The following is a 14,223-nucleotide window of genomic DNA, read 5'->3' on the forward strand; positions in this document are numbered from 1 at the left end:
CTCTGGCCAACACCAGGGAAACTCTATGCCCCCCTCCCGGCCCCGGACCCCTTAAAGGGGCACGGGCTGGCTACGGTGCCCGTGCCAGGTGCAAGCCTGCCAGCACCCAGCTAGCAGACCCTGCACCTGGCACGGCACAGAGCCACCCACCCGATGCCCCCCAGCCCACCCCCTCTTGCCGGGACCAGGCTGGCGGCTCCCAGGAGCTTGCCCTGGACCGCAAGAGGCGGGCACCTTCCTGGGCTAGTGCGGACATCGTGGACCTCGTCCACGATCTCCGCACTAGGCACAGGAAAGTGGCCGTCTAGGGCAGGAGAGCTGCCAGCCTGGCCACCCAGGACCAGGTGTGCATGAAAATCAAGGGGGTCCACTGAGACCCCCGACACTGAGCCCTGAGCTTACAATGGCCGTACTGGGTCAGACCAAAGGTCCATCTAGCCCAGTAGCCTGTCTGCCAACAGCGGCCAACCCTAGGGACCCTGGAGGGGATGGACCGAAGACAATGACCAAGCCATTTGTCTCGTGCCATCCCTCTCCAGCCTTCCACAAACTTTGGGCAGGGATACCACTCCTACCCTCTGGCTAATAGGACTCCATGGACCCAACCTCCATCACTTTATCTCACTTCCCTTTCAACTCTGTTCTAGTTCTAGCCTTCACAGCCTCCTGCAGCAAGGAGTTCCACAGGTTAACTATTTGCTTTGTCAAGAACAACAACTTTCTCTTACTAGTTTCAAGCCTGCTACCCATTCCTTTCCTTTGGTGTCCTCTAGTCCTTCTTTATGGGAACTCAGGAAGAACTTTTATGAATGCACCCTCTCCACCCAACCCCTGCTTTTAGAGACCTCTATCCTGTCCCCCCTCCGTCTCCTCTTTTCTAAGCTGAACAGTCCCAGTCTCTGTAGCCTCTCTTCATCTGGGACCTGTTCCCAACCCCTGATCATGTTAGTTGCCCTCCCCTCTCCCAGCCTTTCTCTTCCCCTCTCCCACCTCCTTTTCCCAGTCTCCCCCAGTTTTGTTCAATAAAGACAGAGTCAATGTTGGAAGAAACGTTATCTTTATTTTGTACATCAATAAGAAGGGGGGCTAGGGAAGGGCAAGTGGAAGGAGGTGAGGGAGGAATGGGGTACGAGCCCCCGATGGGGAGGACTGGGCTGGCTCTGCGGGCTTCTGGGGGTGGAAGCTCTCCTGCAGCCCCCCAATTACTCCCTCTCCGCAGATGGCAGCCTGCGGCAAGTGCAGCCGGGCTGATGGCCGAGTGGTGTGATGTGCCCAGTGTGGGCACTCAGGGCACTCCAAGCCAGAACTTCTTTGCAAGCGGGGCACCCCTTAGAACTGTGTGTCCGGGGTGGGGGTCGGGACCCTTTAAGCGCAGCCCTCGGCTAGCCTGAGACAGCATCTCCATGCTCTAAGTCCTCCTTTTATGCCCTGCCGGCACTGCTTCCGGCCATCATTAAGCCCTGTTCAGAGTCCACTCAATGTGGACTTACTAGTTCGAACTAGCAAAACGCTAGTTCGAACTAGTTTTTAGTTCTAGATGCGTTAGTTCGAACTAGCTTAGTTCGAATTAACTAATTCGAACTAAGTTAGTTCGAACTAGCGCTGTAGTGTAGACGTACCCTGTGGTTTGGAAGCCTCACGCTCCCATTCACCAATATGAGGCACAATCCTAACAAGACTGTCCCTCTATGATGTACCATAGTTTCACTTTTGGCTGAGCTGCTATGGTGTATATTGGCAGTGTGATGACCACACTCACCAGAGATGTGATCCTGCTAGGCTAAATCAAATCTTTTTTGGATTTTTTTTCCTGAGAAAAACTTTGATACTCTGGCTTTGTTGCTATTTGCAATGAATACATATCAACATTTCTTATGGGACCTAAGTTCCAATTTTCAATCATCTCTTTCTCATTTCCTGTAAGACATATTTTTCTGGAAGGTTCATTTTGTTTTATGGTGTCCTTACAGCTGATTGTCTCTCTGAGATCACGCTGAAACAAAGTACTGTATAATTCTCAGAGTCATTAGGACTGTTCACAACTTACAATTTCTTTTTTAAAAGCTGCAAAATTAGACAATATAAAGAAGGATTTTGGATTTGAAAAGAGAAAATTTGGAAAAGGAATGAACTTGAATCCATGACTTAATACTCAGTGTTCAAGAGATGTTCCTTTCATTCCAGTCAGACTCATGCTAGGAAAGCTAACTAGCGCACTTGAGTAAATAAGGAGATAAAAGAATGAATTCAAATGAAAAATAGGGATTAGAAAGAACTATAAAACATCTACAAGGAATTATTTAGGGAAGGATGAATCATATAGAGCTAGCATATGCCAAAAGAAAAGGAAAGGCACTTAAAGGAGTATGGCAAAGGAGAACAAGCTATATAAATTACAAACATGACATTTTCTAGAAATATTGTAAAGGGGAAAGTAGAGTAAAAAAGATGACTAGGAGAAATAAACAGAAATGTAGAACAATTTATTTTACATACCCCAATGTTAATGGCATTGTATCAGAGTAAGATGATTCAAGTATATTAGTAGGGAACATGGGACATGATCAAAAGCCCAGAGAAAAATAATTGGAAAGATTCCCTTTGGATTCAAGGGGCATTAGCTCAGCCCTCCATGAGCTTGGAAAGATCTATTTAATTTACCCAAGCAATGGCTGATAATAATCAGCAACAGCTGATGATCTGAAGCTATTGTGCCAGAAAATATATTTAGAACACATAACAGAATTAGTAAAATAGATATTGGGACAAGCTGTAGAGTAAAGTTATCCTCCCAACACTTAGGTTGTGTCTAATCTACATGCCTCTGACGACAGAGGCATGTAGTCTAGACACATAGGCAAAGGCAAATGAAGCCGTGATTTAAATGATCGCGGCTTCATTTAAATTTACATGGCTGCCGCGCTGAGCCGACAAACAGCTGATCAGCTGTTTGTCCGCTCAGCGCGTTAGTCTGGATGCTCCCCTGCCGACATCAAAGCCCTTTGTCGGCAGCCCCATTTTTCCTCGTGGGATATAGCCATGTAAATGTAAATGTAAATGAAGCCGCGATCATTTAAATCGCAGCTTCATTTGACTTTGCCAAAACAACAAATCTACATGGCTCCGTCGATGGAGCCATGTAGTTTAGACGTACCCTTACACTATAGCAGGGGAGGAAAAAGTCCATTTTCAATCAGCACATATTTGACAATTCAAAACATTACAAAACAAAATAAAAAAGGGGTCAATTAAAATACTTTTTCCCCATAGTTTTACCATTTTTCAGCTTGATTTCAACTTATTTCTTTACTTTAATTAACTTAAATTTCAAGATGAAGGGCATGCCACCTACACTTTAAGCTCACTGATCAAGCTGAGTGATTCTAATCAAGCTAGTGATCTAAAAATATAGCTTCAGTAGTGGTCATGGAGGGAGGAGCTAGCCACTCAAAGAAGCAACTAGGCAAGAGGAGCTGGCCCTTCTTATCACTCACATATACTTTATTTTTAGTGCATATGCTGAATCAGAGCTAAAGCCAGAGCTAGTTTGTTTCCTTGTGTTGGAAATCACACCCAGGCTATGTCTACACAGGTGGGTTGTTGCGCCAGAAGTATGCAAATGAGGCTAAACGTGGAATATCGCCGAGCCTAATTTGCATACCTAATGAACCGCCATTTTTGTGGAAGAGACTCTTGCGCCAGAAGGCGCTGTCTTGTGCCCCTTCTTGCACAAGAAAAACCCTCTTGTGCAATGCCATTATTCCTGAAAATAATCAGCGTAGAGGCATTGTGCAAGAAAGGTTTTCTTGCGCAAGAAGGGGCAGTGTAGACAGCTCCTTCTAGCGCAAGAGCCTCTTCTGCAAAAAATGGCAGCTCATTATGTATGCAAATGAGGCTCGGCGATATTCCATGCTTAGCCTCATTTGCATACTTCTGGCGCAACAATCCACCAGTGTAGACATAGCCCCAGTGTTCCCTTTAAGCTAAACACTTGACCGGCCATCCAGGAGAGAATGAAATGCCGCCCAGCTGATTAGTAGAGCACCCACAGCTGGCAGTACTTGTTTGTATGGGTGGTGTACATTGTTACAACTGTAGAAATAGAGCTAGCAGAATCTTGTTTGGAAAATAAGGCAATATGCTGAGTTTATCGTGAAGGCAGAATTCATTTACTGTCCCTAGCTCCTAAAATTACTCACCACACATACACATACTCATATATACAGTTCTACACAGGTGATATTATTGCTAGCCTCCATTGTTCATGCTAGTCTACTAGCTAGCTGGTCTAGACATAGCTGGTGGTCATGTCGATGCACACCAATGTTCCTGGAGGATGACTATAGAACCAGAAGATCCAATTCTAAAGTTTTGAACCCATCTTTTTATATGTTTTAGTCCATAGAACTTGTCCTGTCCCACTGTCCCAGGGCACTGTATCTGTTAAAAGCAGATGTGACTTTGATCTTTTTTCTTGATAGGGGTTTTGTCACTCTCTTTCTTGAGGTAAAGGGACATTTCTTTTGCAGAGCTCACTCACATTATTCTTCAGTCATCAAGATGGTGCTGGCAGCTGGTCCCCAGACAGGCTGGCTTCAGAGATTGATCCCTTTACACACATACCCACATTCACACTTGTAAATGAAATTATGTAGACACGCACCTAACTTTAAACAGAGTTAAGGCAGTACAAAATTTAAAACGGGGTTTCAGTTACAATATATAAAATGGTTACAAAAAAGTTGCAATAACAGATTCTTCAAATGCAATTCTTAACAGGTTACTAGCAAATTAATCGAAATCCCATTCATAAAAATCAGGCTGCAATTCATGAGGCTACATGATGTCTTATTGGTAGATATAATTCATAAAAATTGCAATTTCATTCTTCACCTCTATAACATCAGCACATGAATCATAGAATCATAGAATCATAGGACTGGAAGGGACCTCGAGAGGTCATTGAGTCCAGCCCCCCGCCCTCAAGGCAGGACCAAGCTCCGTCTACACCATCCCTGACAGATGTCTATCTAACCTGTTCTTAAATATCTCCAGAGAGGGAGATTCCACCACCTCCCTTGGCAATTTATTCCAATATTTGACCACCCTGACAGTTAGGAATTTTTTCCTAATGTCCAATCTAAACCTCCCCTGCTGCACTTTAAGCCCATTACTCCTTGTCCTGTCCTCAGAAACCAAGAGGAACAAATTTTCTCCTTCCTCCTTGTGACACCCTTTTAGATATTTGAAAACCGCTATCATGTCCCCCCTTAATCTTCTTTTTTCCAAACTAAACAAGCCCAGTTCATGAAGCCTGGCTTCATAGGTCATGTTCTCTAAACCTTTAATCATTCTTGTCGCTCTTCTCAGTACCCTTTCCAATTTCTCCACATCTTTCTTGAAATGTGGCGCCCAGAACTGGACACAGTACTCCAGCTGAGGCCTAACTAGTGCAGAGTAGAGCGGCAGAATGACTTCACGAGTTTTGTTTACAACACACCTGTTGATACAACCTAGAATCATATTTGCTTTTTTTGCAACAGCGTCACACTGTTGACTCATATTCAACTTGTGATCCACTATGACCCCTAGATCCCTTTCCGCCATGCTCCTTCCTAGACAGTCGCTTCCCATCTTGTATGTATGGAACTGATTGTTCCTTCCTAAGTGGAGCACTTTTCATTTCTCTTTATTAAACCTCATCCTGTTTACCTCTGACCATTTCTCTAACTTGCTAAGGTCATTTTGAATTATGTCCCTATCCTCCAAAGAAGTTGCAACCCCACCCAGTTTGGTATCATCTGCAAACTTAATAAGCGTACTCTCTATTCCAATATCTACATCATTGATGAAGATATTGAACAGTATGGGTCCCAAAACATCATGGCACTTAAAAAATTTATTCCACACACAAATGGAAAAAATAGAGGGAACATTGCTCAAATCCACAGCTCAACTTGCAAATATAACCCCAAAGCCATTTAGAACTTGAAAACAGAAGATTGTCCTTTAGAAAAATCTCAAAAGTCAATGTTTTGATCATTTCAAAACTGTCCATTAAAAAAAAACCCATTCAAGTCCAATTTGCGGAGACCAAAATGTTTTGGTTTTGACACATTGGCATTTCTGACAAATAGGGTTAACTGAAAAAAGTCCCAATCAGTTTTACTGTAAAACAGGCAATTTTTTTTTTTAAAGGATAGAGGTATTTTAGTTTGTTAGGTTCCTGCGTATACTTTCTAACAGATGGCAAGGGCATTAATTAGGTGGATTTAAGCTTCTCTCCATCATTAAATTTCTATGTTCATCTTTTCCCTTATATTATCATCTACATCAAAAGGAGGGATAGAATATTGAATATATGGAAAATGAGATACAAATGATTGGGTAGCTTTTTAAATTCTCCGTTGCAGAATTATTTTTAAGATTAATACCTACCCTTTGAAAAACAGCTTGGTGTCCATTTCCCCTGATATTTCTGTTTGATTTTAATGAGTTCAATATTTAGAATAAGATACCCATTATGGCAAATTGGTCTGAGAAACATAAGTACGTTAACTCCTAATTGATTCTAATCATAAACGGGATTCAGCAGTCACTCTAGCCATTCCCCGAAGAAGAGACAGTGTAGACATTTGCTGTATTAAAGGGATATTATCAAAATATTAAGGCAAATATTTGACCTTCATTAGAATACTTATAAAAATGTCACAGAGGATGCCCTTCCAATTTTAAAAGCCTGTTTAAACAAAGAAACAGCATCCCCCCTTTCACTGACAAAGTATCTTAAGACAAAAATAACTACCTTTTCATGTCATCATTTGACAAAAGTGTCTGTGCTTCCCCTGCTGTTCTGCAGCAGCAGATAATTAACAAGGAGCATTTTCTGAGCTGAACACTTCCTTGATAATAGGCTCTTACCCAGCCCCAAGTTGCCTCCATTGTAGTGTAACACGAAAAGGTTCTGTGAATTTGCTGGGCTCTGCAAATGCAGAGACTGCTGCCCATCTTTGGGGAGAAGGAATAGTAAGAAATAGAGAAGTCTTTTGCCTCAGAAGTATCTGGGTGAAGCTAATGTTGGACTTTCCATACTAGACATAAAATATCCCTTCCTCCAAAATGATGACTGACAGGATGATATGAAGAACAGATTCTTCCCTAATGGAAGTCATTGTCATTCATGCCTTTCAGCTAGGGAAGACATATTTTAAACTGGAGAAGGGGGAGAGAAGAATAGGCAACTCCAGATTGATGTATGTGACAGCTCATTTAGGAAGAAGAGTTAGGGCTCCTAAGCTCAGGAAGCTACCTCGCCCCAGCAAACCAAAACCAGGCAACAGTAAAAGAATGACAGGAGAAATCCTGTTGCAACAGCCAAAAGAGGTGAAAGGCAAAGGAGGTAGCAGGAAGTATTGAACCAATGTCTGACTGACACCCATCTAGCAAGCGAGGATTGTGGCAGGGTCAGGCCAGGAAGCTGCTGCAGAGAGGGAAAAAGGCAGCCAAAAAGGGTAAAAAACCCAAACAAACCCTGTAAGTAGAAACAAAAAACAGGACTATGTAGCACTTAAAAGACTAACAAGATGGTTTATTAGGTGATGAGCTTTCGTGGGCCAGACCCACTTCCTCAGATCAAATAGAAGTAGAAGCAGAGAACTGCAGGCCAATTAGATGCAGCTGGGAGGGAGCTGGCTCAGGCAGATTGGGGCCAGCTGACTTCTCTGCTTGTTGACCGAGGGCCTTTAAAAGCCTCAGCCATTGGCAGCTGGGGAGCTGTGTGAGAGGACGGAGGGAGGTGGTAGAGAGACAGAGGAAGAAGTCTGTGAGAACAATCTGTAACAGTGTTAGGTGGAGGCAGCTAGGGAGGGAGTCTGAGGAGGTATGGCTGGGTTCCCTACCACAGAAACCTGCTGCAAAACCCAAACTCTGGGGCTATGTCTACACTGGAAGCTTCTTGTACAAGAGCTGTTGTGCAGAAGAGTTCTTGCACAAAAAATCTTCCACAAGAGTGCATCTACACTGGCATATGCTTTTGCTCAAGAAATATGCTTTTGTACAAGAGCATCTATGGCAGTGTGGATGCGCTCTTGGGCAAGAAAGCTCTGATGGCCATTTTAGCCATAGGGTTTTCTTGTGCAAGAAATTCATGTTGCCTGTCTATGCTGCCCTCTTGAGCAAGAGCTCTTGTGCAAGAGGGCTTATTCCTCGTGGGGAGAGGAATAATTCTTCTGGAAGAAGCCCTGTTTTCTGCCGCTAGACTGTAAACTTACTTGCACAAGAATGTCAAGTTTTTGTGCAAGAACAGCTGTTCTTGCACAAGAAGCTGCCAGTGTAGATGCAGCCTGGGCTTAGGAGTGAGAGTCCTGCCCAGTGGTGGCTTGAGTAAGAAGGGCCCTTGCCACAGGATAAAGAAACCTCTCACACAAATGCACAGTGAATTGATTCTGTTTTGAAAATGGGGTGTGAGGTGGGGAGGGAAAAACATTTTCCTCATTGGGGAAAAATGGTCCCCTCTTTGTATATCAGCATGAGCTTGAGTATAATTTAAAAAGAGTGGAACCTATTAGCTTGAAGTGTGCCATCCTTTTAATGAGCAGCATTTAGTTTTACCCATTTCAAAACATTCTGTTAAAATTCTGAACATCTGAAAATAGGCACAGGCACACTTGCTATAAGAAAGTCTATTGTGTTTTAGCTATAGAACCCTTAAGCGGTCAGTGCAATGATCACCCAAGATGCATACAGGCAAGCTACTGAATACCTAGCTCACTGAACCACTGCAGATCAGGGTTTATAAATAATATCTGTGCACAGCCTGCTTAAGGGTTCTATAGCTTAAAAAGACCAAATCAGAGCATAATGAATTCTGCTTCCTCTTCTTCCAGTGTGTCAAGTTCATAACAAATTGATCTTTACTCTGTATATTATTATTTATTGTTTGTATTACCATAGTATGTAAGAGCCCAGACACAGACAAGGACCCTGCTGCACAAACAAAATGAAAAGACTATCCTAACCCAGATGACTTTCAATCTAAAACAGTCCCTGCCCCCAAAGAACAGAAGGTACAGAAATATTGTTATTAGGGATGTCAATTGACCTGCATTCACACCTGCGATTAATGCAGGACAGGATGAACGTGTTCATCCTTTCAACGTGTTAATTACAGGCATTAATGCTATACTGCCCCTTTGAAGTACTGCTCCAGCACTCCAAAGGGGCAGTGCAAGTGGAGCTGGGGATCAGATGGAATGCCCGGCTGATCCCCAACTCAGCATTGCAAAGCCTCTTTGAAGTGCCGCTCCTAATGCGCTGCCCCTTTAAAGTGCCAAAATGGCACTTCAAAGGGGCAGCACAAGTAGAGCCAGGGATCAGCTGGAATCCCCAGCTGATCCCTGGCTCTGCTCTTGCAGAGCACCTTTGAAGCACTGAAGCGGTACTTCAAAGAGGCTTTGCAACACTGAGCCAGGGATCAGCTGGGCACTCCAGGCTCCTAATGCATTTCCTCTTTGAAGCATCATTGCAGCACTTCAAAGGGGCAGTGCTGCACGGAGCTGGGCGCAGGTGAGGACTCCAACTGGGGTCAGCTGATCCCGGGCTCTTGCAGTGCTGCCCCTTTGAAACTGAAAGTGTTTCAAAGAGGCAGCTGCACTGAGCCAGGGGTCAGCTGAGGACTTCAGCTGATCCTGGTCTTCCCCAGCACTCCTCCTTTGAAATACCACCACAGTGTTTCAAAGGGGCAATGCATGCAATTAATTGCGATCAATTTTTTTAATCTCTTGGCAGCCCTACTTTGAACCTAAATGGATATCTATTACTTTACCTGAACTGAGAATCTAAACCAGAGTTTATTAATGAAGATGACTTCAAACAATAGCATTAAATCTCCAGCTATACAATTCATTTCACAAAAGCTGAAGTTTTTAATTTAAATGGGTAAAACCCCAAAATATATAATTAGCGTATTTGTTATCTTGTTATGAAATAGCTGAAAATATTCTTTTTAAATACTTCCAAAACACAGATTATGAAAAGGAGATTTAAAACAAAAGAGGATCAAAACAGATGGAAAATCCGCCCATTTGCTCTCATGGGTTGAAGGGAAAAAATCCAAATGAACATACTGCCAAGAAATGTATTTTTAGTTTCATGCCTACACTTACAAATCTCAAAGTTTAAAACTGAGCAGATTGACAAACACATGGAGAAGTGTGTCTGGCAAGATTCCAGTCCTAGCATTTAATCAAAACCATTACAACTTTTGCAGGAGAGGACAGGTTTGTCATCAAATTAATGTTTGTCAGTATGCCACAAAAATCAGGTGACATTAGATGGGTTTACATAGAACATAAAAAATGTCAGGAGATTACAGCAAATTAAAACATAGTTATGTGCCCTTTATATCCTAACCTATTTTAGCCTAACCCAGATAATTATGCAAGAAATAATATCTGGATTTGCAAAAATGTGTGGGGGCACAAAGGGTATGTCTACACTACAAAGTTAATTCAAACTAACAGAGGTTAGTTCAAATTAACTTTGATAGGCGCTACACATACAAACCATTAGTTCGAACTTAATTCGAACTAGCGGCACGCTTAATTCGAACTAGGTAAACCTCATTCTACGAGGACTAACACCTAGTTCGAATTAAGCAGTTCGAATTAAGGGCTGTGTGGCCACTTAATTTGAACTAGTGGGAGGCTAGCCCTCCCCAGCTTTCCCTGGTGGCCACTCTGGGCACCACCAGGGAAACTCGTCTGCCCCCCTCCCGGCCCCGGAGCCATTAAAGGGGCACGGGCTGGCTACGGTGCCCATGCCAGATGCAAGCCTGCCAGCACCCAGCCAGCAGACCCTGCACCTAGCACGGCACGAACCAGCCACCCGCTGCCACCCAGCCCTTCGCCTCTTCCCGGGACCAGGCTGGCGGCTCCCATGAGCCTGCCCGGGTCGGCAAGAGGCGGGCACCCACCTGGTCTAGTGCAGACATCGTGGACCTCATCCATGACCTCCACACTAGGCACAGGAAAGTGGCTGTCTAGGGCAGGATAGCTGCAGCCTGGCCACCCAGGAGCAGGTGTGCATGAAAATCAGGGTGGTCCACTGAGACCCCCGACCCTGAGCCCTGAACTTAGAATGGCCATACTGGGTCAGACTAAAGGTCCATCTAGCCCAGTAGCCTGTCTGCCGACAGTGCCCAACACTAGATACCCTGGAGGGGATGAACCGAAGACAATGACCAAGCCATTTGTCTCGTACAATCCATCTCCAGCCCTCCATAAACAGAGGCCAGGGACACCATTTCTACCCCCTGGCTAATACCACTCCATGGACCCAGGCTCCATGACTTTATCTCACTTCTCTTTAAACTGTGTTCTAGTTCTAGCCTTCACAGCCTCCTGCAGCAAGGAGTTCCACAGGTTGACTATTTGCTTTGTGAAGAACAACTTTCTGTTGTTAGTTTGAAGCCTGCTACCCATTCATTTAATTTGGTGTCCTTTAGTCCTTCTATTATGGGAACTAATGAAGAACTTTTCTTTATGCACCCTCTCCACACCACTCACGCTTTTATAGACCTCTATCATATCCCCCTCAGTCTCCTCTTTTCTAAGCTGAACAGTCCCAGTCTCTTTAGCCTCTCTTCATATGGGACCTGTTCCAAACCCATGATATTGTAGTTGCCCTCCCCTCTCCCACCCTCTCTCTTCCCCTCTCCCACCTCCTTTTCCCAGTCTCCCCCAGTTTTGTTCAATAAAGAGAGTTTCTATTTTTGAACACAATTGTCCTTTATTTTGTACATCAGGAAGGGGGGCTAGGGAGGGGTAAGTGGAAGGAGGTGAGGGAGGAATGGGGTATGAGCCCCCAATGGGGAGGACTGGGCTGGCTCTGCGGGCTCCTCGGGGTGGAAGCTCTCCTGAAGCCCCTTGATTGACCCCCCCTCGGATGGCAGCCTGCGGCAAGTGCAGCCGGCCTGGTGGCCGAGTGCTGTGATGTGCCGAGTGTGGGCACTCAGGGCACTCCAAGCCAGGACTGCTTTGCAAGCGGGGAAGCCCTGAGAACTGTCTGTCCGGGGTGGAGGTCGGGTCCCTTTAAGCACAGCCCTCGGCTAGCCTGAGACAGCAGCTCCACAGTCCAAGTCCTAATCTGATGCCCTGCCGGCACTGCTTCCGGCCATCCTTAACCTCAGTTCAGGGACCACTCAGTGTGGACATGCTAGTTCGAATTAGCAAAACACTAATTCGAACTAGTTTTTAAGTCTAGATGTGCTAATTTGAATTAGCTTAGTTTGAATTAGTGCTGTAGTGTAGACATACCCAATAACTCTTCAAGATTTGGCTGTGAGCAGGGGAGACTTGGATATCCATATCTAAATGGATCTCTTTCATCTCAATTTTTGGTTGCACAGTGGCCCATTGCACCACTCTAGGAATAGAAGGAAGCTTCACTGAGGATGGAAATGTTCCCTTAAGAATAGCCTTTGCAAAGGGGGCCTCACTGCCCAATGTAAACCTAGTATAAAGATTATACAATGGCCCTGCTCCCAACACTCAGGATATAGTAGACATGATGGGGAGAGGGGCCAGCAAAAGGCAGAGATGTCCTTAGCGTTTACAGTACCCTACATAGCCGGTCCCCCCTCTTTCCAGTGACAACCTGGAGGGATGATGATGATTTTCTAGATATGTGATTTTATAGCTTTCAGCGATGCACTAATATAATATTTAAAGGGGAGTAACACAGTACATTTAGAAACTGACAGTATATACCTGGGGTTGGCAAATGCCTGTTAAATGGCTTCATTACCACTTGAATGACTCTTTTGTAGGTTCAATATTCTGCTAATAGGTCTGGCAGGCTTTTTCATTTTTACGTTAACTAGATCCTCTCTGGAGGAAGCAGAGACACAGAATAAGAATAGAAAGAGGCAGGTGGGTGATCACTAAAACCAAGTGGTGCCCCAAATTTTCAGGTGTCCTATGCAGCTGTATATTCTGCGTATGGTTAAGGGTGGCTTTGGCAAAAGGGGATTGTGGGAGAAAGCCTGGGCTATTCTATGCTACAGCTATGGAGAGTTATGAGAAGCACAGAATAGATGCTCTAAGTTATATAGGCAATCCCCGGGTTACGTACAAGATAGGGACTGTAGGTTTGTTCTTAAGTTGAATCTGTATGTAAGTTGGAACTGGCGTCAGCCGCTGCTGAAACTGATCAGTTTCAACCGCTGCTGAATCTGGATGCCAATTCTGACTTACATACAGATTAAACTTAAGAAACCCAGGCATCCCCAAGTCAGCTGCTGCTGAAACTGATCAGCGGCTGATTCCAGGAAGCCTGGGGCAGAGCAACTCTGCCTCGGGCTTCCTGTAGTCAGCCGCTGGTCAGTTTCAGCAGCGGCTGACTTGGGGATGCCTGGGGCAGAGCAGCTGGGGTGCTTCTGGGTTGCTCCAGTAGCGGCTCCTCAGCACTACTGGAGCAACCCAGCGGCACCCCAGCTGCTCTGCACCAGGCGTCCTGATTCAGCCGCTGCTGAAACTGACCAGCAGCGGCTGAATCAGGACGCCTGGGGCAGAGCAGCTGGAGTGCTGCCGGGTTGGTCCGGAGCAGCGCTGCGGGACCAGCCCGGCAGCCCCCAGCTGCTCTACCCCAGGGGTAGGCAAGAAAAGCCTGGTCTGCTGGGGGGGCACTAGCTGCACCCCCCCAGCAGACCAGGGGGACAGGAGCAAAGCCCCGTTTGCCCCAGAGCAAAGCTGCCCAGGCAGCGGGACTCCTGCCACCTGGGCGGCTTTGCTCCTGTCCCCCTGGTCTGCTGGGGGGGGGTCCAGCAAAGCCATTGGACCCCCCCCAGCAGACCAGGGACACCCGAGTAAAGCCGCCGCCTGGGCGGCTTTGCTCCCGGGCAAACGAGCAAAGCCGCCCAGGCAGCAGCTTTGCTCTCGTGTCCCTGGTCTGCTGGGGGGGTCCAGCGGCTTTGCTGGACCCCCCCCCCAGCAGACCAGGGGGACAGGAGCAAAGCCGCGGAGCACGCCCTCAGCGGGACAGCCCGGGCGCGCCTGGGCTGGCCCGCTGCGGGTGTGCTCCAAGGCTTTGCTCCCCAAATCCCTGCAGACCAGGGAGACGGGGAGCAAAGCCACGGAGCACGCCCGCAGCGGGACAGCCCAGGCGCGCCCGGGCTGTCCCGCTGCGGGCGTGCTCTGCGGCTTTGCTCCTGTCCCCCTGGTCTGC

Source organism: Pelodiscus sinensis, chromosome 1 (genome assembly GCF_049634645.1).
Source record: "Pelodiscus sinensis isolate JC-2024 chromosome 1, ASM4963464v1, whole genome shotgun sequence".
In the NCBI taxonomy this organism is placed as follows: Eukaryota; Metazoa; Chordata; order Testudines; family Trionychidae; genus Pelodiscus; species Pelodiscus sinensis.